General features: G+C 47.3%; 1 protein-coding gene across 3 annotated transcripts in view; it reads left to right on the plus strand.

The window, feature by feature from the left end:
• The first annotated feature begins 1,359 nt into the window (after window positions 1-1,359).
• The window catches only part of LOC144770969 (uncharacterized), a 35,842-nt gene continuing 11,229 nt past the window's right edge, over window positions 1,360-25,972 (plus strand). Inside the window, exons 1-3 of one of the 3 annotated variants that reach the window (XR_013599074.1) lie at window positions 1,360-1,459; window positions 3,548-3,645; window positions 10,121-10,226. The gene's annotated coding sequence lies outside the window, so the exon portion shown is untranslated. Of the gene's footprint in view, window positions 1,460-3,547; window positions 3,646-10,120; window positions 10,227-21,875; window positions 22,040-25,972 lie in introns of those variants that run through there. The other 2 variants (XM_078655833.1, XM_078655834.1) reach the window with 2 other exon arrangements.

Raw genomic sequence — 25,972 nt, forward strand, 5'->3', positions numbered from 1 at the left:
GTTGTAGCAGCAGCCCGGGGATTAGTATCTCACATACTGCGCATGCGCAGTGCCTTTCGGTGGCAGCCCAGGTATGGCTCTGGTCTTTTCATTAGACAGCGCTGTGTTTACTGAGCTCTCCAGTGATTAGTATCTTATACTCTGAGCATGCGCAGTACATCTCTGAAGCCGCGCTGTCTTGTCTCCGCCCCTCAGTGCGTGGTATCTCGCACCCACGCATGCGCAGTATGTTTGAATGCAGCGGTCATCCTGGCTCCCTCCCAATCGAGCAGTGTTTCTCCTCTGCGCAGGCGCAGTACGTTTTTGAAGCAGCGACGCGTGGCTTTGCCCCCTGAGGTGGTGAGGCCCCCAGTGGATCCCTGCAGTGACCCTCAGCCCCGGTGTGATCCCCGGAGGGATCCAGTGTCGCCCCCCGCAGCAGGAGGCGGTGAGGCCCCATCCTCGTCGCCACTGTCATATATGAAAAGATCTCCAGGCCTGTCTCTACTGGTTCTGAGTTCAGACTGTGGATCAACCTGGGTGCTCGTTTTACCAGGAGCCTGATCAATAAATATTGATTGATTGATTCACAAGGAGCCTGAAGGGATCTGGTTGATTGCAGTAACTCCTCTTGTATCCCAGGGTCCAACATTGATTCAATTTATAATGAATGAGATGTTATCTGACTCTTTAAACCTTCACTGTCATTCTGTTGCTATTTTAAATTCTAGGTATTGGCAACATTTAATCGTGAGGATCTGAATACCACCTTCTAATATATACCTGCTCTCTCATATGTAAGCTTTTAGTCTGTACCTGGCAGTGAGCCATATTTAGATCATAGCTGCTGCTTCTAATATGGGAAGTATCCTCTGATATTCATAGTATGTATAGCCAGGATACACCTAGCCTTCTAGCAAACTTTACAACTGGTTGGGGCGGAGAAGCTCAAAAATGTATTCAAATGTTCATGTAATTTAAGATAAAATGCATTTACTTTCATGTGCAAGATACATCGTTGATTTAGACCAATGTTAAGGAGTTTTGCATAGATACCAGGAAGAAAAGACTTCGGGTTTGCAGAAGGACAGAAAATATTAAAATATAATTTTGTGGACCATATCTCTCATGGAAAGCAAATAGAATATGAGTAAAACGTGTCTGTGGGGAGATGGCATAATAGTTCGATATTGACCCTTGACCTTAGATGAGTCTTCTTTCCTTTGATGAGGCCATCTTCAAGGAATGTATATATTGTAGGTGGACTTTATGTATTTAATCCTTTCCATCTTGGTTATATTTTTGGTTTTATATTTCATGATATAATCGGTATAGCTCATTTTTTAAAATCTCTGCTTTTTTTAAATACTGTGTTTTTCAGAAATAAACATTGAAACTGAACAGAGTCCTGACCTATTTTGGGGGCAGCACCGGATGACAAATGTTGAAAGTGGAAATGAGAGTGGATTTTTATTGAAAAGTAAGTCAAGCCTTAATTTTCTATATGAATGAATGATGCACATTTGTAATGCACACGGCTACTCAGCAAGAGTGTCCCAATGCTGCTAATCTCCATCTAACAGAGCAAAGGCCACCCCTAACCATGGAAAAACCAAGTTTTCAGACTGCATCCCCATTGACTTGTACAAGTCGTGTCCAGAACTTTGAGGTGCGGTGATAGCAATGGTTTTAAGGGCTTGCTGTTATTTAGGCTTTACTCCCACCTGGACAGTATCAACTGTAGAGCCCATCTTTAAAAAAGGAGATCGAATTGACCCTGCCTGCTATAGGCCTATCTCTCTTATGGACTCAATAACTAAGATAGCAGGGCAAGTTGTATTAGAGAGGCTTCAACTCTGGGTCGAAGAAAAGGACATCATCTCCGAATGCCAGTACGGTTTCCGTAAAGGGCTGGGCACTGTAGAAAAGAGTCTAAATTGAAGTCTTTTGGTGGGTAAATACCTAGGGGCCAAACGTTGGAATTTATTTCTGTGTTTTGTAGACTTAAGTTCGGCGTTCAATTGCGTTGATCATGACAAGCTATGGGGGATACTAGAACGTCTGGGGATAGAACCTACAATACTTGCCTTCCAGAAAGAATCTTACAGGGGAGTGCAGGCACAAGTGCGATGTGGAATAAATGGCGAGTTTAGCACTGCCTTCCCGGTTAGGAAGGGGGTGCTCTGGGTTGCGTTGTTAGCCCCCCTTCTATTTACATTGTATATCAATAGCCTCGGGGAAACCCTAGTTAAGGAATGTGTGGATTTGCCACTTGTAGGGACTAGGTTCATTGGGGCTTTATTGTAATGTGATGATGCGGCGCTTCTGTCCCGCACCTCCCTTGGCCTACAAAAACTCGTATTGAGCTTTGTCTCCTATATGACGAATTTTAATCTCTCTGTAAATATTAAAAAAACATATACCATGCGATGTTGTAGACCTACTGTTAAGAGTAGAGATGTTTTTATTGACAATTGTAAACTTGATTGTACGGATCATTTCTCTTATCTAGGGATCGTTTTTGAGCGTAGGGCACATTGGTCTAAAGCTATCGATACTAGACGGCTCCTATTTTGTAAAGCCATAGGTGCCTTATTAAACTTTGCTAAAAAATTGGGAGGGCGCCCGATCCAAGAACTGATTGCAATTTACAAAACAAAATGTATGCCCATTGCTATATATATGGGGCTGGTCTCTGGGCTTATGAAAGTATTGTGTCACTACAACTGGAGGAAAACAGGTTCCTGAGATATTTGTTAGCAGCACCCAAATGTACAGCAACGTATATTTGTCACAGTGAACTGGGCTTGCCTTATTTGACTGACCTTGTGAAAATGGAACCTTTTGACTGACCTTGTGAAAATGGAACCTATTCTGCTATGGCACAAAATCTGGACCTGCACCTCCTCAGGCTTAAACAGGGACGTGATAAATGACTGTTGCTCTCTTCATGGTGTTGCTCGTATTCCATGGATTACATATTGGGCGCCCTGAGTTTTTTAATAAGCCAGAGTCTCTGTTAACAGTTTCTAGGAAAGAGTTGAGATCCATCTGCATGGAATATCTGGCAGATAGTACGCTTACAGCTAACATCGGTAAACCTACAGTAAGATCCCACCAGTTATTGCTGAGCATGTCTGGGCTACAAGCTTATTTAAAAGATATAGATGGATCTTATGATAGGACGTTGCTTTTATACCTACGCCTTGACCTTGTGAACATATGGGTTACCTTTCCTAGTGCAAATGACTGGTCACGTCAAGTATTACAGTGTAATAAGGAAAAGGTGGATCCTTCCTATTTTAAGACAGTTTGACCTCAGACAATGTCGGCCTGCTTTTGTTAAACTACAACTGTTAGCAGATAGATCACAGACTGTGCAAATTGCGAAATTTCTGAAATTAATGGTCAAAACTAGGAAAACAATGGTGGTTTTTAAATATTTTGTATTTATTTAAATTTTATTTTGTTAAATTTTAAGCTGTCATTTATGTGCTTTTATGGTTAACTGATTTTATACCGAATAAAGCATATTCTGAATCTGAATCTGAAATAATGTGTTTTTCAGAAATAGACATTGAAACTGAACAGAGTCCTGACCTATATTGGGGCAGCACCGGATGACAAATGTTGAAAGCGGCAATGAAAGTGGATTTTTATTGAAAGGTAAGTCAAGCCTTAATTTTCTATATTAATGAATGAATGAATGATGCACATTTGTAGTGCACACGGCTACTCAGCAAGAGTGTCCCGACGCTGCTAATCTCCGTCTAACAGACCAAACGGCCACCGCTAAACCATGGAAAAACCAAGTTTTCAGAAGTTTCTTAAAAACCACCAGGTCAATCGTAGATCTGAGAGTAGCCGGGAGTCGGTTCCAAGCTTGAGCTCCCAGGAGTCTGAAGGCTCGTCTTCCCCCTGGCTGGGCTAGGCGTATTCTGGGGATGCAGGCCAGGCCCAGGGAGGATGACCGCTGAGTTCTGGTTGGCAAGTAGTGGCTAATTCTTTTCCTGAGATATCCAGCACCCCCCTCCTTGAAGGGCTGCGGAAAACAGTACCAGGGCCTTGAATTTTATCCTTTTACTCATGGGGAGCCTGCGCAATGCCTTCAGGGGCAGGGACACGTGAGTCCTGAGTTTGAGCATCAGAACCAGTCTGGCCGCAGCATTTTGAACCACCTGAAAGTGCTGGAGGAGATATTCTGGAAGGCCCAAGTACAAAATATTGGCATAGTCCGGTCTGGAAGTAACAAGTGCCTGGACCACGGTTTTCATGGTGTCCAGTGAGAGAAGCGGTAGAAACCCAATCCCAATCGACTTCACCCAGCCTACCCCAATCTACCCCACTCCAATCCATCCTACTCAAGTCTACCTTAGTCTACCATTTTCAAATCTACCCCAGTCTAGCCAAATCTACCCCACTTCAATCTACCCCACCCAGTTTAATCCAGTCCACCCCCTCTAACTCACGCCAATCTACATCAATCTACCCGGCTCCAATCCATCCTAATCTACAACATACCAATTTACACAACCCAAAGCTATCCCACTTTAATTTACCCAATCTACCCCACTCCAATGCACCCCAATCTACCCAACCAATCTACCCCACTTCAGTCTCCCATCTACCCCACTACACTCTACACCACTCTACCCCACTCTAATCTACCCCACTCCAATACACCCCAATCTACCCCACTACACTCTACCCCACTTCAGTCTCCCATCTACCCCACTACACTCTACACCACTCTACCCCACTCTAATCGACCCCAATCTACCCCACTCCAACACACCCCACTCTACCCCACCCAATCTAACCCACTCCAGTGTATCCCACCTAACCCACTCTAATCCACCTCAACTATCCTACTCCACTGTACTCCCAAAAAATGTACCCTACTTAAATTTACCCCAATATGCCTCACTCCAATCTACTCCACTCCAATGTACCTCACGTACCCAAGTCCAATCTATCCCAGGGCAATCTACTCCAATCTACCTCACTCCAATCTTCCCCTTTTCAGTGCACACCACTCACATTTACCCCACTCCAGTCTACCCTAGTCTACCCTAGTCTACCCCACACAGTCTGTCCCACCCAGCCTAATCCTATCTACCCCACCCAACATATCCCAATCTACTCTATCCAATCTTACCCACCCAATCGACTGCTCGCTTCAATCTACCCCATTACCCCACTCCAATTTACCCCAATCTACTCCACTCTAATCTAATCCACTCCATTTTAATCTCCTTGCCCCACTACAACCTACCTCAGCCTTCGTCACCTCAATTGACCCCACCCCAATCTATCCCACCTAATCTACCCCACCCAGCATACCTCTAGGTTATGTTATGTTAGGAGATTTGTAAAGCGCATGGCTGTCCCAGCAAAGGGACGTCCGAGCTCTAAATATCAGAGAGCGAGGAGAATGAGATGCTTAAAGCTTCTGAAACAACCAAGTCTTTACTGCCTTTCTGAACGGCAGAAGGTTGGAATACTCCTGATCGCGAGAGGCATCAAGCTCCATAAAATATGGCAGTAAAGGGACGTCCCAGCTCTAAATATCAGAGAGCGAGGAGAATGAGATGCTTAAAGCTAGTTAAACAACCAAGTCTTTACTGCCTTTCTGAGCGCCAGAAGGTTGGAAACACTCCTGATCGCGAGAGGCATCGAGCTCCATAAATTAGGGGCCAAATCTTAGTTCCCCACTTCAATCTACCCACGTCCAATATACCCCACTTTGCTCCAATCTGTCAGGAAATCGATTGCCAGCTTTCTGAACTACTCAGCCAGACAGAGGAGACTAAATTATTCCCAGTATCCCCGCTGAATGTTCCAGCGTTTGTATTCTAGGCTGTTACTCCAACGACTACTGAAAAGACTCTATTGCACGGAACTCTCTACCCCTCAAGATGGCAGCTGCCATGTGGGCCAGAGTCTGTGCTCTAGTCTTCCAGCATAGGTCTCGGGCTTGGTGTTTACCTCCGGCGCGTATGCCCTCAAACTGCGCACTTAAACTGAACGTTTGACCGAGAAAACGGCGTTCCAGAGTCACGCTTGCCTGAGGAGATTTTGTCTTCGTTTTTGGGCTCCACCTCTTTTTGGCACGCGGTGTGCACACCGAGGATGATCCTCCCTTATTTAGAGACTAGAACCTTGTAGTGTTTTAGAGCCTCTATCCAGTTTTCAGCGGACTCCTGAGATTGAACTTCTTCTCTCTCGTCTTCCTGCGAAAAGGACAGTAAGAGTTAGTTTCTATAGAGTTTTCTAAGTCTCTTCAGCCTACCGCTTTCGTCCTTGTATTTGGAAATCCCATAATCTCGAATTCCTGGAAAAAAATACACTCAGTGACCTCAGTATTATTCCTTCCATATTAAGAGAACTGGTTCAATACAACAAGAATTTTAACTCCAGCCTTCTTCACAGAGAACGGTTAACCTTCTGTAAAAATCCAGGTGCACAGAGCGACTCGGTAAACGAGTGGTGAACATTCTAATGATCTATAGAGTTGTTTCGTAACAGTAATAAGTAATTATTTATTTGTATGCAGGTTGCTTGCGGTACAACCAAACCTACACAAACATTTCACCATTCCACTCAAGATTCGTGAGGGAGGTGCAGGCAGGACTCCTGAAGTCAAAGGCAGTCTCTTTTCCCCTTTCCACCCCTGTGTGGGCTCTTGGCTGGCGCTGATCTTTTGTTGACTGTGTGGGCATACGCAGAGGGGATTTGGGAACCAGCATCTGGTTCCGTGGAATCCTTTGGCACTAGGAGGTAGTCCTTTTTTTTTTTGATTTCACAAGTTTTTATTGGGAGTTTGCAGCAGAGACAACAAAGGCATAAACATAAATAATAAATGATAATGAAAAGGAACAAAGGAAAATACAATTATCATAACAAAAGGTACATAATAAAGAAAATTAAACTCAGACGCATCAGTTTCGGTGTCACATGGGTCCATGACCAGACATTGGGTGTAAACCAAATACACAACGGTGCTTAGGAGAGTCATAGTAAACAGCTCATACAATATCCACACGGAAGTGAAGAATGTTTGTGTACAAGTGGCAAAGGCCGCAGCAAGGGCTAACAGGCAGAGGCCGCAGTGATAGGGTAAGCTCCGATTCCAGTGTAAGATTACGGGTGTGAGTTCAGGCTCAGAAACTAGCGGTGCTGGAGTGATATTCAGGGTGGCTCGTGTACACTGAAGAAATCGTCAAGTGAAGACCGCATTTTCCTATGAGGGGGGCGCCAAGGGGTGTTCAAGAGGGAAATGTTGTCCACACCCCTTAGATTGGAGATACAGTTTAGCCAGTGTTTAAAGGATGCCTTACGGGTGTCCTTCCAATTGTTTAGGATAATTTTTACAGCTACAGTGAAAAAGAGGTCAAGTAAGGCCTTGTCATCTTCCGATAGGGAAGTGGCTTTAGTAAACCCCAGGATTAGGGTGGAGAATTCTCGCCTGGGTGAGACGGAGAAAACTTTAGTGATGAACGCAAAGATTTTATCCCAGAAGGCTGAAACACAGGTACATTTTAGTAGTAAATGTTCAAGATCCCCCGTTCCCTCGTTACAATTCCAGCAGGTGTCTTCTTCTCTAATGTTATGTAGGAAGAGGCGTGCTGGGGTCCAAAAAGCTTTGTGGAGGAGCCAAAACTTAGTTTGGGAGAGAGTAGGGCTAATTTTGTGTCGTGTGACTGATTCCCATGTTTTGGCCCACTCCACATCTGAGATAGGTGTCGAGGAGAATGATTCCCAGAATAGCCGTAGGTCTTTGGTAAGGTTGGATTGTTGTGGGCGCAAAAGTTTGTAGAGTCTAGAGACTTGGTGGCAAAAAGCCTAGAAGGGAAGGTGTATGGTTGGTGAGTTTTGCCTTAGAGATTGCCACTTTGACATTCAAGAAGTTGTAAAATTCTATCGTCCCTAAGCCATATCTATTCTGCAGTTCAGCAAAAGAGAGTGGCACAGACTCACTAAAGAGTTGGTGTGGGAAGAATATCCCCATAGCAACCCAGGTAGCGTTGTGCAGAGGTTTCCCCTTGTACATTAGGATATGGTTATGCCAGAGGGATTCCCATTTTGACCGTTTAAGCTGGCTAGATAGGAGTTTAGTGTTCTTAAAAATTGAGTTGGAGCAGCTGGTTGCACTCAGTGTGGCGGTAAGGAAAGAAGCTGGGTCGAGGTTCTCAAAGAGGGCTCTTTCTACATGGAGCCAAACCGGGGTATATCCTGATTGGGGAGCCAACCAGTGTGAGCCTTGCTTGGCCAGGAAGGCAGTCTGGTATAGCCTGAAATTCGCCAGGTTGACCCCACCCAGGGTTTTGTCGAGGCGCAGTTTTTTTAGGCTAATTCTGGCCCTTTCCCCCTTCCATAGGAAGGTAGAGATTAGTGTGTCTAATTTGTGGTGACAGTCACCGGAGAGAGTGAGAGGGAGCATGGATATGAGGTAGTTAACCAGGGGGGAAATCATCATTTCAATGGTTTCAACTCGTCTCCACCAGGTTATAAAACGAGGTGACCACCCATCGAGGAGTCGTTTGATTTTGTCTAAGGTGATGGATTCATTGTAAAAGTAGTGTCTCGAGGAGAGAGCCACCAAACTCGATTCCAAGATACTTAATGAAACTCGTTTGCCATGTAAGACCCGATTCACCCGGTACCTCTCTGGTAGTATGGACATTTAGAGGTTTAACCTCCGATTCGTCCTGGTTTAATTTGTACCCGAAAAAGGCTGAGTATCTTTCAATTGTTGACATAAGGGCGTTTATGGAGGTCTCTGGATCTTCCATCGCAATTAAGATGTCCTCTGCATATGCCGCCAGTTTTACTTGTGTGTCCCCAAAGCTCACACCCGCTATGTCTTTATTCTGTTTGATGTCTGATAACAGGGGTTCTAGGGCTAGGAGGAATAACGCAGGAGAGAGGGGGCAGCCTTGCCTGGTGCCTTGGTGTAGCCGGATTGAATCTGAGAGGGTGCCGTAAATGGCTATTTTAGCTGATGGAGACAAATAGAGTGCCATTACCATATTAATATAGGAGTGTCCTAGGTTAAAGGTGCACATACAGTGCTGTAGGAAGCTCCAGGAAACCTTATCGGAAGCTTTTTCAGCATCTAAATTTATGGCAACCATTTTTGCAGGGGAAATTTTGGCCTTCTCTAGAATGTGGCATAACAGTCTGGTATTATTAGCTTGAGGGGCGATGCTTTAGGAATCCTACTTGTGAGGTACTAATTAGTTTAGGAATATGGCGTTGAGTCTATCCGCGAGTACTTTTGCATAGATTTTGCAGTCCAAATTTATCAATGAGATGGGGCGATAATTTTTGGTTAAAAGGGGGTCTTTGCCGTCTTTGGGGATAACAATTATGGTGGCTTCACTCATAGAGGGTGAGACTTTGCCAGAGGAGGCAATCGAGTTAAAGAATTTCAGGAGAAGGGGGGTGAGCTGTTTGTCGAAGGCCTTGTAGAAGGTAGCCGAGAACCCATCCGGGCCCGGGGCCTTTTTACTCTTTAGGGACTTGATGGAGGCCATGATTTCTGTGTCTTTAATGGGTGAGCCAATGTGAGCGCTATCTTCATCCGAGAGTGTAGGGAGATTCAGGGATTCTATATATTTAGTGCAAGCTGCCGGGTCTAGTATAGTCTCATTCTTGTAGAGGTCCTCATAAAAGGATTTGAAAGTGTGAACAATCATCGCCTGTTTTGTGTGTGTTTTATTTGTGGCGTCTTTGATTGAGGCTATAGTAAGCAGTTTTTGTTTGTGTTTGAGGTAGGATGCAAGAAGCTCCCCAGCCCTATTCCCAACATACAGCTTCAGGGCTTTGAATTTGTTGATCCAGACGCCGGCCCGTTTGCTGGCAATAGTATTATATTCGTATTTCAGCCTTATCAATTTGTCAAGGGCGGAGGCGTCATCAGGGTTGGCTGCATGTGTGACTTCTAGGGTTTTGATATCTTTCTCCAGCCTTTCTAAATCCTGGTTCAACGCCTTATTAGTTCTGGCCCTAATACCGATGATAACACCCCGTATTGTGGCTTTGAGTGCGTCCTAGACCGTTGAGGTAGCTATGTCTGGGGAGTCATTCACTGAGATATATTCTGTTACGGCATCTACTATTTGCTGTTTGTTGGCAGGGTCTGGCAGGATCTCTTCATTGAACCGCCAGCGCTTTGGGGAAGGATCGAGCGAGAGCCAGCAAGTTTGGTGCTAATACACGAATGGTCGGAGACTAGTCTCGGGGCGATATCAGTTTCCTCGATGAGGTGGGTAAAAGAACTCGAAATAAGGATAAAATCGATTCTGGAGTATGAGTTTTGTGGGGCAGAGTAAAAAGTATAATCTCTACTGTCGGGGTTCTGAAGTCCCCAGGAATCTTTTAATAGGAATTGATTGCATAGGCGTGAGAGCGCCTCGTGGGAGCGGGAAGGGTGGAACAGGCATTTAGAATGTCGGTCGAGTATAGGGTCCAGTGGGAGGTTAAAGTCACCCCCTACAATTAAAAGTTCTTCTTGTGGGATAGTTTACATGGCTAGAGAGACTGAGTCCCAGAAATCTGGAGCATCCGAGTTGGGGCCATACATGTTTACAACGTGGATGGGGTCATCATCCCTTCTCAGATGTGTGATTAAGAGTTTGCCCTCCGTGTCGTGAGTGTGCGAGACAACCAAAAGGTTAGATTTGTTTGCGATCCGAGTGATTACCCCACCTTTCTTGTGATTCGCGGGGGAGCAGAGAGTGTGCGAGACCCAATTAAGATTAATAAACTGTGTTTCTTCCTCAGTGAGCTTAGTTTCTTGCAACATGATAATATCACCTTTCGACTTAAATAGGTAGTCGTCTCTTCACCGGGTGGTTAAGGTCCTTGACATTCAAGAAGACTATATTGAGGTTTTATGATAAGGAGTTCGTGTGAGGCATCTGAAAGTGGTAAGTACGCGGGCAGCGTCGTTCTTCGGGTAATGTGCACAGAGCTCAAGGATCACTGGTGAGGAACCGGAAAGACTACTAATCCAAGGTCCCTGAGCGGAGCATAAAGTGTGTGACACTGCATGAGCACTGGTGACTGCATCCTGAGTGAAACGTAAAGCAAGCAAAGCAGGACAAAAAGAAACAAAAGTGTGACATACAACTCCCTTTTTAGCCCCAGCCCTCTCCTCCCCCCCTCCCTCCTTTCCCCCCAACCTATCATCCCCATCCCCCCTCCCACCCCTCCCCCCCTCAAAATCTGAACTTGGGGTGTACGAAGGCAGTACCGTCTCTGAGCAGAACAGAGATTAGAGATTAAACGTTATGCATCCGGTAGATAAGATAAAACAGGTTAAACAATTTAAACAGGGTTAAACCAAGATTAAACCAGGATAAGGCCTATGTTCATCTGAACTTATTAAGAGGTTATGCTTAGTTACACTGGTGCCCATCTTTAAGAGTAAGTTACAAAGCACAAGCCTTGAATAATGTTAGGAGCGTAGGGTCAAGTCCTCATCTGCAGGCAAGCCCAGAGCAGGTCTGGTCAGAAAAGGCCAAGTCAGATCCAGAACAAACCAGGGTAAACCAGATTAAGCTCTGCTTAGGATCATACAAAGGAGGCCTCCAGCAAAGGGTTATAATTTGAGCAAGTTATAGACATACGATAGTATAAAAACTGATGCACATATAACCTGCAGGTAATTAAGGTCGTGAAACATGACTGTAATAGGACCTGAGGTAGGGGGTTAGGTCCCCAATACAACATTTAACCAAATAACAGCTAAATAAAGTCAATATGGACTCTATGGCCACAGTGGTGGTGTGGATATGAGAGTAATCTCTCGAGGGCTGTAAAGGTGGGTTAGTTCAGAGCTTAATAGTACAGTCCACTCTATCGAGTAGTTAAGTCAGTGAGGTGTCTACTCACAGTACTTGAAGATCAAAGTGGGATACAATTTCGAGCAGTCAGTGTTACCCCATCTTTTTTTTTTAAACTTTATTTTTGCATGTAACAACAAAACAGTTCCCCCCACAATTGGCATCGCTTAGTAAAAAACGTGTATACAGTTCGTCCACCTCATTATGGCCCTCACGGGTACAGATATCACAGTGCTAGGCAAAAACTCTAGGGAACAAATCAAGTCATATCCACAATAGAAAATATACGCGCGTAGCCGACAGGGCACTACTCCAGGTCATTCCCCCACCTCCCCGCTCCCACCACCCTCTCCTTCGGATCCCGACTCCTCGGGGGTAAACAGTTTTGCACTCGTGCCATCCGAATCACTGGCGGGCGACCCCGAAGCACACATCACCCTCCATGCAAGCAAATCTTCCTGTAGCCTCACATCCCTGCATGTGCGCTGCATGTGTGTTTCCTCAGCCAGGGACCACTCCCTCGCATCCTTAAGCCACAGTGACATCTCAGGGGCTCTTTGTCCCATCCAGGTGATTGCCACCCGTTGCCTCGCCAACACCAATAACAGTTGTAACATTTTATAGGACAGGTTTCTCTTCTTGGGCTGAAACAATGCTAATAAACAATGACGGGGGGTCAAGTCTATCCGGAGGCCGGTGACATTTCGAATGTGCTCCACCACTGCCTTCCAGAAGTCCCCAACCAACGGGCATTCCCAGGCCAGATGCATGAAGCCCGCTCCCTCCACCCCACATCTAGGGCAGCCTGTCTGCAGAAATACGCCGCAGGGTGACCGGGGTCATATAAGTGCGATGCACAAAATTGAAATGGATCAGTTTAAACCGTCCATTACACGACACCTTACGGGTGAGAGTGCCTATGCATTTGCGCTGCCCCGGTCCCAAGGTAGTCCCTAGGTCCGCCTCACAGGCCGCCCAGGTCGGAGGAACCGGCGTAGCAGAATCCCGCCGCATGGCCGAATACAACAAAGTAATCAGCCTCCGTCCCCCACCACAGGAAAGGAGGATATTGAGGGTATGGGACAACGGGGGTTTCTCTGGGAACTGTGGCCAAGTCGCCCTTGCCATCTCTTGAAGTCCCCTGTAGTGTAAGTATTGGCCCCCACTCAGCCCGAAGGCCTCCGTAGCTAGCTCGATGGACACAAAGGAGTCGTCCGGGTAAAGGTCTGCCAAAGTCTCACAGCCGCCTGCCCGCCAGTCCCGAAAGGACATGTGTTCCTCCATAATCACCACACGGGCCAGAATCCACACCGGCAGCTCCCTGTGAAAGGGGGCCCGCCGCAAGATCTTCTCTACAAACCGCTGCCAGACCCCCGCTGCGTGTCGCACTATATACGGGAAGGCCCCATCTGCTCCCCTTCCACGCATCAAGGCCACCTGTAACGTCCTCTCATCCGCTCTGCCCGCTAGGAGTCGCATTTCCCAGTTGTCAGTGTCTGTGAACCACCTCGCAGCCGGCAGTAGCTGGGCCGCATAATAGCACAGATCAAATCTCGGCACCTCCAGTCCCCCCTCCTCCAAGCTCCGGACTACAGTGTGCAGAGCAACCCTGCTGCGCCTGCCTGCCCAGAGCAAAGAAGTGAGCAGCGTGTTGAGCGTGTGAAATATTCGCGGGGGGAGCGGGCACAGAGAATTTTGCAGGACGTAAAGCGTCCTTGGCAGCATCACCATTTTAGCAACAGCCAGGCGTCCCATTAAGGAGAGAGGCAGCGTGTTCCAGAAGGACACGGACTGTTGCAGGGATCTGAGCACCCGGTCGGCATTGCGGGCCAACAACAGCTCGTCGGCCGGGGTGACCTGGATTCCCAGATAACGGAAGGCCTCCAGTTCCCATCTCAGTTCCAGGTTTGGCAGGGCCATCTGCGGGCCCATATCATAACCCTCCAGGGGAAAGATTAGGGACTTCCCTGAATTTATGCGCAGACCCGAGGCTGCCCCAAAGCGGTCCAGAAGCTGCAGCAAGATGGGTAATTATTCCATCGGGGACGTTAAGTAGAACAGGGCATCGTCAGCATACAAGGAAACCACGTGCACTGTGTCTCCCACTTTGATCCCGCATTGGGCCATCGCTATACGAACCAAGACCGCCAAAGGCTCAATCGCCAGGGCAAAAAGGAGCGGTGAGAGGGGACACCCCTGGCGAGTGCCCCTGCCCAAAGGCCAATCTTCAGAACGCGCTGACCCAAGTCTAACTCTGGCTCGAGGCGCTCCGTACAGTATCCGGATCCAGTCGCAGAATACAGGCCCCAATCCCACCAACCCCCAGCTGACAGTATCGAACGCCTTGGCCAGGTCAATCGACACCAGGACCTGGGGATCCTCCCTACCGCGCCCTTCGTGGAGGACATGGTTCAATCGCCATAAGTTCATTGCGGTGTTGCGGCTTGGGATAAACCCACACTGGTCCTGTGGACCAGGTGAGCCATGTGTGGCACCAGTCGGGTGGCCAACAGTTTGGTCAGGATTTTCACGTCCGTGTTTATCATTGTTATGGGCCGGTACGCCGCCGGATCGCAGCCGTCCCCACCCGGCTTTAGGATCATGCAAATTTCACCCTGGTTCTTGGTAGGTGGGAGGGTACCACAGTCCAACGCCTCAAGATATACCTGTAGGAGAAGGGGAGCAAGGACATCCTCAAATGCTTGATAAAATTCAGGCGGGAAACCGCCACTTCCCGGGGACTTAGCCCTCGGTAGGCCGGCCAATGCTACCCTTACCTCTCGGAGCGCTAAAGCCTCATCCAACTCTATTGCGGCCTCCCTCGAGAGGACCTGGAGAGTCAGCCCTTGGAGATAAGGCTGGTAGGAGGTTGCCGTAACCGAGGGGTCCGCGACATACACCTGCCGCAGGTGGGACTGGAGGAGCCGGAGAATATCCGTTTCCGAATGCACCATGTTCCCCGTAGGATCCCTCAGGGCAACTATCCGTTCCGGGACGGACTCTTTCTTTAGAATCCAGGCCAACAGTCGGCCAGATTTATCCCCTTCCCGGTGGAGACGCTGTCGGTATTTACCCAGAGTGTACTTATCCAGGCGAATAAGTATGTCATGTACACACTCACGGGCCGCCCGCTCCGATTCCAGGTCCGAGTCCTCATGGGCCGGCAGGGTCTGACGGTGCAGCAGATGATCCTCCGCCTCCCGCAAGTCGCGGAGCAGCTGCCTCCGGACCACATAAGTAAGGCCCAAACATTCGCCCCGTACCATTGCTTTCAGGGCATCCCATTTAGTCGAAAAGGGCATGACATCACCCTCCCAGTTGAATTCTAGGTAGTTCGTCAGAGCTGACTCCACATGATCTCTCCCCACTTGGTCCTGCAAGAGGTCCATCGGCATCCTCCAATTGCGAGGGCGGGAGGGCTGGTCGACCCATTGTGCATCGCACGCCACTGGCGAGTGGTCCGACAGGAAACGAGCCTGATGGGTGACCGTTAAAGAAAGAGACGTGTCAATATTAGCGGCGAGGACCCTGTCTAACCTACTATGGGTGTTGTGTGTCGGGGTGTAACAGGTGTACAATTTCTGTGTGGGGTGGCCCAGACGCCACACATCGGCGACCCCCAAGTTGTGTATTACCTCCCGGAGTCGCGCTGTCATACGTGGCTTCGTACCAGAACGGGGAGTGGGTCTATCCAAGACTGGGTCTAATACACAGTTGAAATCCCGAAACCAGAGGAGGGGGCTGTCCAGATCCGAAACAAGGACCTCTTGGAGATGGGAGTAGAAGTCAGGATCGTCCACATTAGGCGCATATGAATTGAATATCGAGAAATCCCTTCCATCCAATTTCACCCGCAGTAGCAGGTACCTGCCCTCGATGTCTGCCTCTGCATACTGTACAGCAAAGGGGACCCCAGGGGCTACCCAGACCAAAACCCCCCTAGCATACGTGGAGAAGGAGGAGTGAAACATTTGGCCCCTCCATTTTCTGGACAACTTTTGTGCACCCTCCTCATTTAAATGAGTCTCCTGCAGACGCGCAATGGAGACTCCATGTCGCCGGAGGAAGGACAGGACCCTGTGTCTCTTGGTACAAGTGCCCAGCCCCCGCACATTCCAAGTTAGAAATGTATATCCCATAATCCCCGGCAACGCCCATCCGGGCCGTCAGTTCTACTCCCTGTGTTTCGCCACCCATGGGCCCGAACAGTACTACACATGATGCCTGCAACGATTCCCCCCAACAACACCCCCCACTTCAACCCCCGTAGAACACAACCCCCCACCCCCACCCACGAGCAAGATGACAGCAACAACAAAACATGCTACCCTGCCCTCCCCCTGCTGGTGCCAGGACGTACACAGCCACCCCATTCACCCCACACAACACTCACTCACAAACGATAGAACCAGAACCCCCCCCTCCCAGCTCCCCGCGTGACCCAATCCCTACGTAAAGTACACTAGGCTCAACTAGGAGGACTAGTCTCATTTCGGGTGCGGTCCTGGACATACGTACCCTCCCCCCAGTCACTCTCCCTCCCCCGGGGGGAAAACCCTCCGCCCCACCCATCAGCATAAGCTCAAATGACTCCGGCCACAAACATCAACCGGTGTACTCAGGACACCCCAAAGGCCTCCCAGGCCAGATTCAGTCAATATTCAGTCCACATATCACCTCATGGCGGGATCGTCTCCTCCAGGGATGTTTTTTGCTTTCAGCTTGTCCCTCAGTTGGAGGAACCCTTTTCGTATTTCAACAGTGTCTCTGGAGAAATCTTGGGTAAAGATTATGCGCTGGCCCTCCCAGAGAACATGGTGGTTCTTCCTTGCAAACTGTAGGATGGCTTCAACGTGCTGGTATCTGAGGGGCTTGCATATGAGAGGACGTGGGCCCTTCCTCTTTTTGTCAATGAAGTCAAAGGCAGTCTCCTTTCTCCCATTCCCCTTTCCCCCAGGTTGAGTTCTTGGCTGGCGCATATCTTTTGTTGACAGTGTGAGCATACGCAGAGGGGATTTGGGAACCAGCATCTGCTCCCGTGGAATCCTTTGGCACTAGGAGGTAGTCTTGACACAATCTATCGCACTCCAATCTACTCCACTCCAGCTACTCTAATCTGCTCCAAACTACCCTGTTCTACCCCAAGTCAAGTCAAGTCAAGTCAAAGAATTTATATAGCGCGCTACATACCCAGAGGGTCTCAAGGCGCTTGAGGAGGGGTGGGGAGTTACTTGTCAAATATCCACGTTTTAAGTTGCTTTCTGAATGCTAGGTGGTTCTGGGTACGGCGAAGGTAAGTGGGAAGTGAGTTCCAGGTTTTGGCTCGGCCTCCCATGGTGGTTTTGTTGATGCGAGGTACCGTGGCGAGGGCTTGGTTGGATGATCGTAGCTGGCGGGAGGGGGTATAGAAGGACAGTCGTGTGTTGAGGCATTCTGGTCCGATTTCGTAGAGTGCTTTGTGTGCGTGGGTTAGGAGCCGGAAGGTGATCCTCTTATTGACGGGAAGCCAGTGGAGGTTTTTCAGGTGACCAGAGATATGTTCTTTACGTGGGATGTCTAATATGAGTCTGGCTGAGGCGTTTTGGATTCGTTGGAGTTTTTTCTGGAGTTTAGCGGTAGTCCCGGCGTAGAGGGTGTTTCCATAGTCCAGTCGGCTCGTGACCAGAGCGCGGGTGACCGTTTTCCTAGTTTCGGTGGGGATCCAGTGGAATGTTTTTTTGAGCATGCGAAGAATGTTGAAGCAGGATGAAGAGACGGCGTTGACTTGTCTGTTCATTGAAAGTGAGGAATCCAGGATGACGCCCAAGTTCCGAGCATGGTCTGTCGGGATGGGTGCTTTTCCAAGGGCTTCTGGCCACCACGAGTCGTCCCATGCCGAGGGGGAGGTGCCTAAGATGAGGACTTCTGTTTTATCTGAGTTCAGTTTCAGACGGCTGTGTTTCATCCATTTGGCTACTTCATTCATTCCTTCGTGTAGGTTAGTTTTGGCGGTGCTAGGGTCATTGGTGAGTGATAGGATCAGTTGAGTGTCGTCCGCGTAGGAGATGATGTTGAGGTTGTGTTGGCGTGCGATGGCCGCGAGGGGGCTCATGTATACGTTGAAAAGGGTGGGGCTAAGTGAAGATCCTTGTGGTACGCCGCAGATGACTTCAGTGGCCTCTGACTTGAATGGTGGAAGGCGGACTCTCTGGGTTCTTCCGGTGAGGAACGAGGTGATCCATTCTAGTGCTTTTCCTTGGATTCCGATGTTTCTGAGGCGCTGTAGAAGGGTGCTGTGGCAGACTGTGTCGAAGGCTGCGGAGAGGTCGAGGAGGATGAGGGCGACTGTGTCTCCATTGTCCAGTAGTGTTCGAATGTCGTCTGTTGCTGCGATGAGGGCGGTCTCCGTACTGTGTTTTGCTCGGAAGCCAGACTGTGAGGAGTCGAGGGATTTGTTGGCTTCGAGGAAGGCGGCGAGTTGGTGGTTGACAGCTTTTTCGATGACTTTGGCCGGGAATGGAAGGAGCGAGATGGGACGGTAGTTTTTGAGTTCGGTGGGGTCCGCTGTGGGTTTTTTCAGAAGGGCGCTGAGTTCAGCGTGTTTCCAGCTTTCCGGGAAGGTGGCGGAGTTGAGGGAGCAGTTGATGGCGTCTCGGAGGTGCGGTGCTATGATGGAGTCTGCTTTGTTGAAGATGTGGTGAGGGCATGGGTCTGTGGGGGATCCTGAGTGGATGGAGTTCATCAGGCGGATGGTGTCCTCAGTGGAGATTGGGTTCCAGTCGTTAAGGATGTTCGAGGGGGGTGAAGGTCCTGCATGTGGATGGGTGGGTTGGTCTCCGGGTTGGTTGTCGAAGCTGTTGTGGATGTCTGCAATTTTGTTGTGGAAGAATGAGGCTAGGGAGTCGCAGAGGACTTGAGAGGGGGTGATGTCGTTAGAGTTGGCCGAGGGATTGGTAAATTCCTTGACGATGTTGAAAAGTTCCTTGCTGTTGTGGGCGTTGTTATCTAGTCGGTCCTTGAAGGCGGATTTCTTGGTGTTTCGGATCAGTTGGTGGTGTATACGGGTGGCGTTTTTGAAGGCGTCCTTGGTGCTGGTGGTTGGGTCTTTTTTCCAGGCCTTCTGTAGTGAGCGGCAGAGTTTCTTCGATTTTTTAAGATCATCGTTGAACCAGGAGGCCTTCTTGCTGCCCAGTTTGATTTGTCGTTTTTTCAGTGGTGCTAGGACGTCGGCGCTGTTGGATAGCCATAGTGTGAGGTTGGTGGCGGCTTGGTCGGCGTTTGAGGAGTGGGCTGGGGGGTTTAGAAGAAGCGTTGAGGAGATCTGGTCGATGGTGATTTTGTTCCAGTTTCTTTGCAGAGTTGGTTGGGGGTGGTTGTTGGGTTTGGGCTTGTTGTAGGTGAAGTGAACGCAGCTGTGGTCGGTCCAGAGGAGAGCCGTAGTGTGACTGAAGGAGACATGATTGCTGGAGGTGAAGATTGGGTCGAGTGTGTGACCTGCGATGTGGGTGGGGGAGGTGACCAGTTGTTTAAGTCCGAGGTTGGCGAGGTTGTCCAGGAGGGTGGTGGAGTTGTGGTCGTTGTTCTTTTCAAGGTGGAAATTGAGGTCTCCCAAAAGGATGTAGTCTTTGGAGGGGAGCGCGTGTGGGGTGATGAAGTCTGTGATGTCTTCACTGAATTGTGCCCGGGGTCCTGGTGGCCTGTAGAGGAGGGTGCCTCTGAGTGTGGTCTTGGGGTTGATGTGGATCTGGAAATGAAGGTGTTCAGAGTTTCCGAGATTGACGTCAGAGCTGGTTGAGATGTGGATGGATTTCTTATGGACGATAGCGATTCCTCCTCCTGTGTGGCCGGTGCGGTCCTTGCATATGATCTTATAATCTTCTGGGATGGCAATGGTGATGTCTGGGGCGGAGGAGGCGTTCATCCATGTTTCTGTTAGGAAGGCGACGTCCGGAGAGATGGTGTCTAGTAGATTCCAGAGGTCAATGGCGTGTTTGTGGACCGATCGGGTGTTGAGCAAGATGCATTGTAGGTGGTTGGGGTCGGGAATCTGTGGTGTGGTCGTAGCGGAGTTGTTGTTGGTGCCGATGAATTTGCAGGAGTAGCATGAGAAAGGTCCATGGGTGTGTCCAGGAGCGGCTAGGACGCAGTTGGGGGAGCGGCCGGGGTTAATGGCTAGGAGGGTGGTGGCATCGTAGGTAATGCGGGAGGGCTGGGCAATGCGAGGGCCAGGGGGTCTGGCGCTGGGCGCGGTCCAGGCGTGGACGGGCGTAGACGGGCTTACCTTTGGCGCACCTTCGGCGCGGATGGGGCGCGAACGCTGCGCGTCAAAGCTGCGCGCGGGAGCAACTGTCATATATGGATGGTGGAGGGGGAGGGGCGAGGGCGGCTCAGCTGGGAGGCGGGGCGGGCTACCGAGGACAACAACAACAATCAAAATGGAGGCGGAGGGGGGAGAACACTGCCACTGCCCACTGCAATCTATCCCACCCACATCTACCCCAACCCAATCTTCCCCACCCCAGTATACCCAAATCTGTCCCAATCTACCCCATCCAGTCTGCCTCAATATGGCCCACTTTACTGCATTGCAACATACCCCACTCATATGTACCCCAATCTTCCCCAGCCCAATCTACCCAACCCAATTTACTCCAATCTACCCCACACAATCTACCCCACTCCACTCTAGACCACCCAATCTACCCCATTCCAGTTTGTCCACATATACCCGCTCCAATCTACCCCACTATAATCTACACCCCTTCATTCTACCCCACTCCATTCTACCCCACTTCAATCAAACCCAATCTATACCACTCAAAAATACCCCAATCCGGGCAACTCATCTGTACCCAAATCTATCCCACTCTAATTTACCCCACTTCAACCTACTCCCCTCTACCCCCCACTCCAAATACTACAGTTTACACAATCCACTCCACTGCAATCTACCTTAACCTAACCCCCTCCATTCTACCCCAAGCAGCCCCATTCTACCCCATCCCAATATGCCCAACCCAACGTACTTCAATCTACCCCACTCCAGTCTACTCAACTCAAATCTACCCCACTTCAATCCACCCCAGTATACATCACTTCAATATATCCCAATCAACCGCACTCCAATCTACCCAACTCTATTCGATCCCACTTCAATCTGCCTCACTGCAATCTACCTCAACCTATCCCACTCAAATCTACCCCAATTTAACCCAGTCTACCCCACTCCAATCTACCCCACCCAGCCTACCCTGATCTCGCCATCACCAGTCAACCTCACTCTAATCCACTCTGCTCCAATTAGCAGGGGTGTGGATTTAATAATATATCTATTTGTCCATGGGGCAGGTTGCTTCATAAATCTACTTGTCCCTTTTTGTGACATTTAATGCGGTGACAAATTACGGCAGCAGTCTCACTATGTAAGAGCTCTTATATAGCCTGATTATGCCAGGGCTCATACCATAGTACGGTTTGAATACTAGCAATTCACTTATGTTGCCATGTTTCCGCAGATCTACATACTGGGCCTGAAGGTAGGAGTAAGCAATAGTTTCAGGGTTGGAATGCCCCTTTGAGTCTGTTCAAACCTACTAACCTGCATGCTTTAAGGGTTTTCACTAACTGTAATTTTTTCCCATACCGAGAAATGTTGGAAATGTACTCCTCACAATGGCAGACATACAACTTCTTCCAGGTTTGGGAAAAAAGGGGTTGGAGGGAAAGTGAACTTGCGAACACAGATTTCTGCATGAAAAAAATCACACATGCATATTTGCTCATGCTAAAATGCAGCCCACAGATATTTTTGTAGGAGTGCTATTTCTTGTCCTACTTAAATTCTTGTGATTTTACGAAAGCCGAATATCTGTACTTAATGCAAGGACATATACCACGGGTTCACTTCTGAGACTTTCTTTATTAATTGGGCCCTTTATTAGGTCTGGCATTAACCATGACCTTGTGCGTTTATTAAAATTCAGACTCTCTCTCTCTCTCTCTCTCTCTCTCTCTCTCTCTCTCTCTCTATATATATATATATATATATATATGTGTGATTAACAGCTCCTCCTCAGCACGCTCTGCGCTCGCAGACACCGCCTCCACGCCAGCATGAAATGAGGTAAACGGACCAGCAAAGTCAGCAACAGATGGTATTTATTCCATAAACAGAACCAGCGACGCGTTTCGAGCTGCAAAGCCCTTGATCACGCTGCAACATGTTAAAGGTAATAATGCTTTTTTATATGCCTATAGTGATAATATCACCGCCCCCTAGTGGTGATCACCGGTGAGCAACAAATAGTGAAAACATACTGCCGCCGCTAGTCTTTCTTTGCTTTTAGGCATACATAGTACATAAAGGCAATGCAATTCTATATATATATATTCACTGAAAAAACCATAGGTTATAGACCATATATAGTTAGGAATTAGCATTTAGAAAACCTTATTTTACTCACACAAAACCATTGAAATTCCATATATAGTTAGTTGCACTAACTATATATCGCGCACCCGCAATCCACTGCTGATGATGTCACATATTACATCATTCATGACATGGTCAGTGACATCACTGATGACATCACTGATGACATCTCAAATGACATCACTGATGACATCATCTAGTGTCTGTGTGTTTTTGTAAAGTTTAAATACGTTTTACATATTGAAGAATGACTGGATGTATGGAAGACTGAGTGTGTGTGTGGCTGGCTGGGAGGTGTGTGACTCTGTGCATATCAATGTGTACTTGTATCAGTGATTGTATAAGAGAGTAAGTATGTGTTAGTATATGTGTGAAAAGTATGGTGTTCTGTGTTTAACTATAGATGAGGAAATCGAAGTGTGATTGATTCTTCACAGGACTGACTAGGTGTATGAGTGCATATGATAGTGTTCTAATAATAAGTGACTGTATGTATGAGTAATTGTATGGGTGAATGAGTGAATGTGTGTGTAGACGTACGAATCAGTGAGTGTGTATGTAGTAACTGGTATTGGTGTGTCATGATGTCATCAGTGATGTCATTTGAGATGTCATCAGTGATGTCATTTCAGATGTCATTAGTGATGTCATCAGTGATGTCACTGAAGTATGGTGTTCTGTGTTTAACTGTATAGATGAAGAAATGGAAGTGTGATTGATTCTTTACAGGACTGGCTTGGTGTGTGAGTAACTCCATGGATGAGTGGCAGTGTGTGACTGTCTGCATAGGTGTATGAGTGCATATGATAGTGTTGTAATAATAAGTGACTGTATGTATGAGTGATTGTATGGGTGAATGAGTGAATGTGTGTGTAGACGTAGGAATCAGTGAGTGCTTATGTAGTAACTGGTATTGGTGTGTCATGATGTCATCAGTGATGTCATTTGAGATGTCATCAGTGATGTCATCAGTGATGTCATTTGAGATGTCATCAGTGATGTCATCAGTGATGTCACTGACCATGTCATGAATGATGTAATATGTGACATCATCAGCAGTGGATTGCGGGTGCGCGATATATAGTTAGTGCAACTAACTATATATGGAATTTCAATGGTTTTGTGTGAGTAAAATAAGGTTTTCTAAATGCTAATTCCTAACTATATATGGTCTATAACCTATGGTTTTTTCAGTGAATTTTCAAGGTTTTGTAAATGCTAATTCCTAACTATATATGGTCTATAACCTATGGTTTTTTCTGTGAATTTCATTGGTTTTTTAACAGCTAATATCTGTAGCTGTAAAATGTATTCTTCTTTAAATCCAAAAATATATTTTATATGTTTATGAATAATTTTTTTTTAAAATATTTTTTTTCTTCGTTCCCGCTTCGCGAATCGGGAAGCTTCCCGTTAGCTGACCTTGATGCCGCGAAATAGACCGCGAGCCGGTAAACGTTTCTTTACCGCAAGTGCCGCGTTAGAAAACAACATCGTGACGCCTCCCGTCCGCATGACGTTTCACGTTGTCGCGTGATACGTCATATGACGTACAACGTTAGCGAACTGGTACGCGAAGCGAGTCGCAAAGCGCAGGTTTCTGGAAGCAAACCGGGAGGCCCTGCAAAGCGCTTAACGTAAACACAGCAAGTCATGTGACTTGGTAATAACACTTTTCATTGGTTCATTTCACTTTTGGTTTCCTAATGATGTAAGACTAGGTCATATAATCTAAAATGAACACTTTTGATTGGTTGAGAACTCTTGTTTTTCCCAAATGATGAAAATCCCTCCTTCTTTCCTCACTCTGACTTTCATCATTGTGAGAGAAAGACCCTTTGTGATCACTGAGCAATGGCTTCTTTAGTAGCTTCAGCTGGTGCTTCCCCACCACCTCCACCACATCCAAGGAAGAGTGGACCACCTGCTCAAGTTATAATTCAACAAGGAGAGGAAGAAGAGGAACAGGAGGACGAGCACGAAGAGAGGCAGTTTTTGCCTGAGCAGCCCAGGACGTCTCACCGGAAAGAAAACTTCATTTGGCAATTTTTTAAAATTCCCAAAGGTCAGAAAAAAGTAAATGCAAGATACGTAACTTGCCTTATATGTCAAGATAGACTGTCCAGAGGGACCGACAAAAAATACAGTTTCGGAAACTACACAATGCATCGCCATATGACTAGGTGGCATCCTAACAACTACAGTGCTGCACAGTTTCGGAACGACCTAGATAATCTCCCTATTATGGCCAGAAGATCTGTTGTACCGGAAGTAACGGGACCAGAGGGCAGGGAGATGGTGCCAAATATACAAATGAGATTTGGTGATGTAAAACACATCTGCGTATTTTGCGATGGATTCATTTCCTACGGAGAAAAAAGCATCACTCTGATCAACAGAGCTATTGACTATCATATGCAAGTTTGTACGAAACGGCCAAAATAATAAATACTTCTTTTTTTTGTTTTGTTGCTCCTGTTGAGCCCTTTACAATGAATCGTTTTCATTGCCCCCTCCAAGAAAAACCCAAAAAAATATAAAACTGTTCAGAAAAATTCAAAAAAAGTAAAAAAATGTTCTGAAAAATAAAAAAAAAAGTTCTTTTCAGAACTACCTCCCCGTTATTAAAAAATTGGTACAATATTTGGAACTGTGCCAACCTCTATTTCTCTTAGTTCGCTTCCCAGTTCGCTCCCCGGTACGCGAACCGGAAGCGAACCAAAAACAGTAAGTATAAGGGAAGGAAACAGACACTTATGTTAAAAGAAAGACAGCTATAGGTCAGTAAACTAGAGATACTATTACCCGTAATCCACTGCTGATGATGTCACATATTACATCATTCATGACATGCTCAGTGACATCATCAGCAGAGGATTGCGGGTTTTTTGGCAACGTGCCTTATCCACGGTTTAATAACGCTGCCTTTTGCTTTATATAAGTTTTCAAATTGTATGAAATATATACCAACAGGTCGTTATGAACCTTTAGGTAGTGCTTTTCTTCATGAGGTCTGGTCGCTTCCATACACATACAGATGTTTCAAAGATGATCAAGAAGTTTATCTGAATGGAGAGGAATGCACTGAGACGCCAGATCATTCACTAATGTGTAGGCACATACAGTTACACGGTTCATGCAACAAACACCGACCAAATATGGCTTGCGTGTTGCAAGGCACGCCAGTTCCTGCTATCATCCCCACGTTCAAGTTGTTGGAAAATGGTAGTTATTTGATGCTCAATAATGAAGATTGTTCTGAGTTAATTAAAAGTATTCCTTTTATCGTAACAGTAAGTGAACGGGTTATTTGCTGCAGAAATGTTCTATTTCCTCCCACACATGAACATAGGGAGTTTTCAATCTGGCCACAAATACCAACCTTGGGACAGATTTCAACGGCATGGCAAGAATAAGAGCTCTTTTGTCTCAGAGAGAGGTGGCCTTGAGTTCGGCCCGTGAAACTTTCGTGCTTCACATAGCGAACACCCGTACAGAGGTGCACACACTTTTCAATTCAGATTTGCCTTTCAAATTCAGCAAGATGGTTCCGACTATCTTTAACGCATCCTCCGCAAAGTCCCTGGCGCACTTTTTTAAAGTTGTTACCAGTGGTCTCGTGACTTCATTTGAGAAAATCTTTGGACTCATCCCTGCTTCCTTTCATTCTATTTTCTCCACTCTGGTTCGTGGATTGGCATTTTTACTTGCATTACCAGCGGACCCTCTT

This window comes from Lissotriton helveticus, chromosome 7 (assembly GCF_964261635.1).
Source record: "Lissotriton helveticus chromosome 7, aLisHel1.1, whole genome shotgun sequence".
Classification (NCBI taxonomy): Eukaryota; Metazoa; Chordata; class Amphibia; order Caudata; family Salamandridae; genus Lissotriton; species Lissotriton helveticus.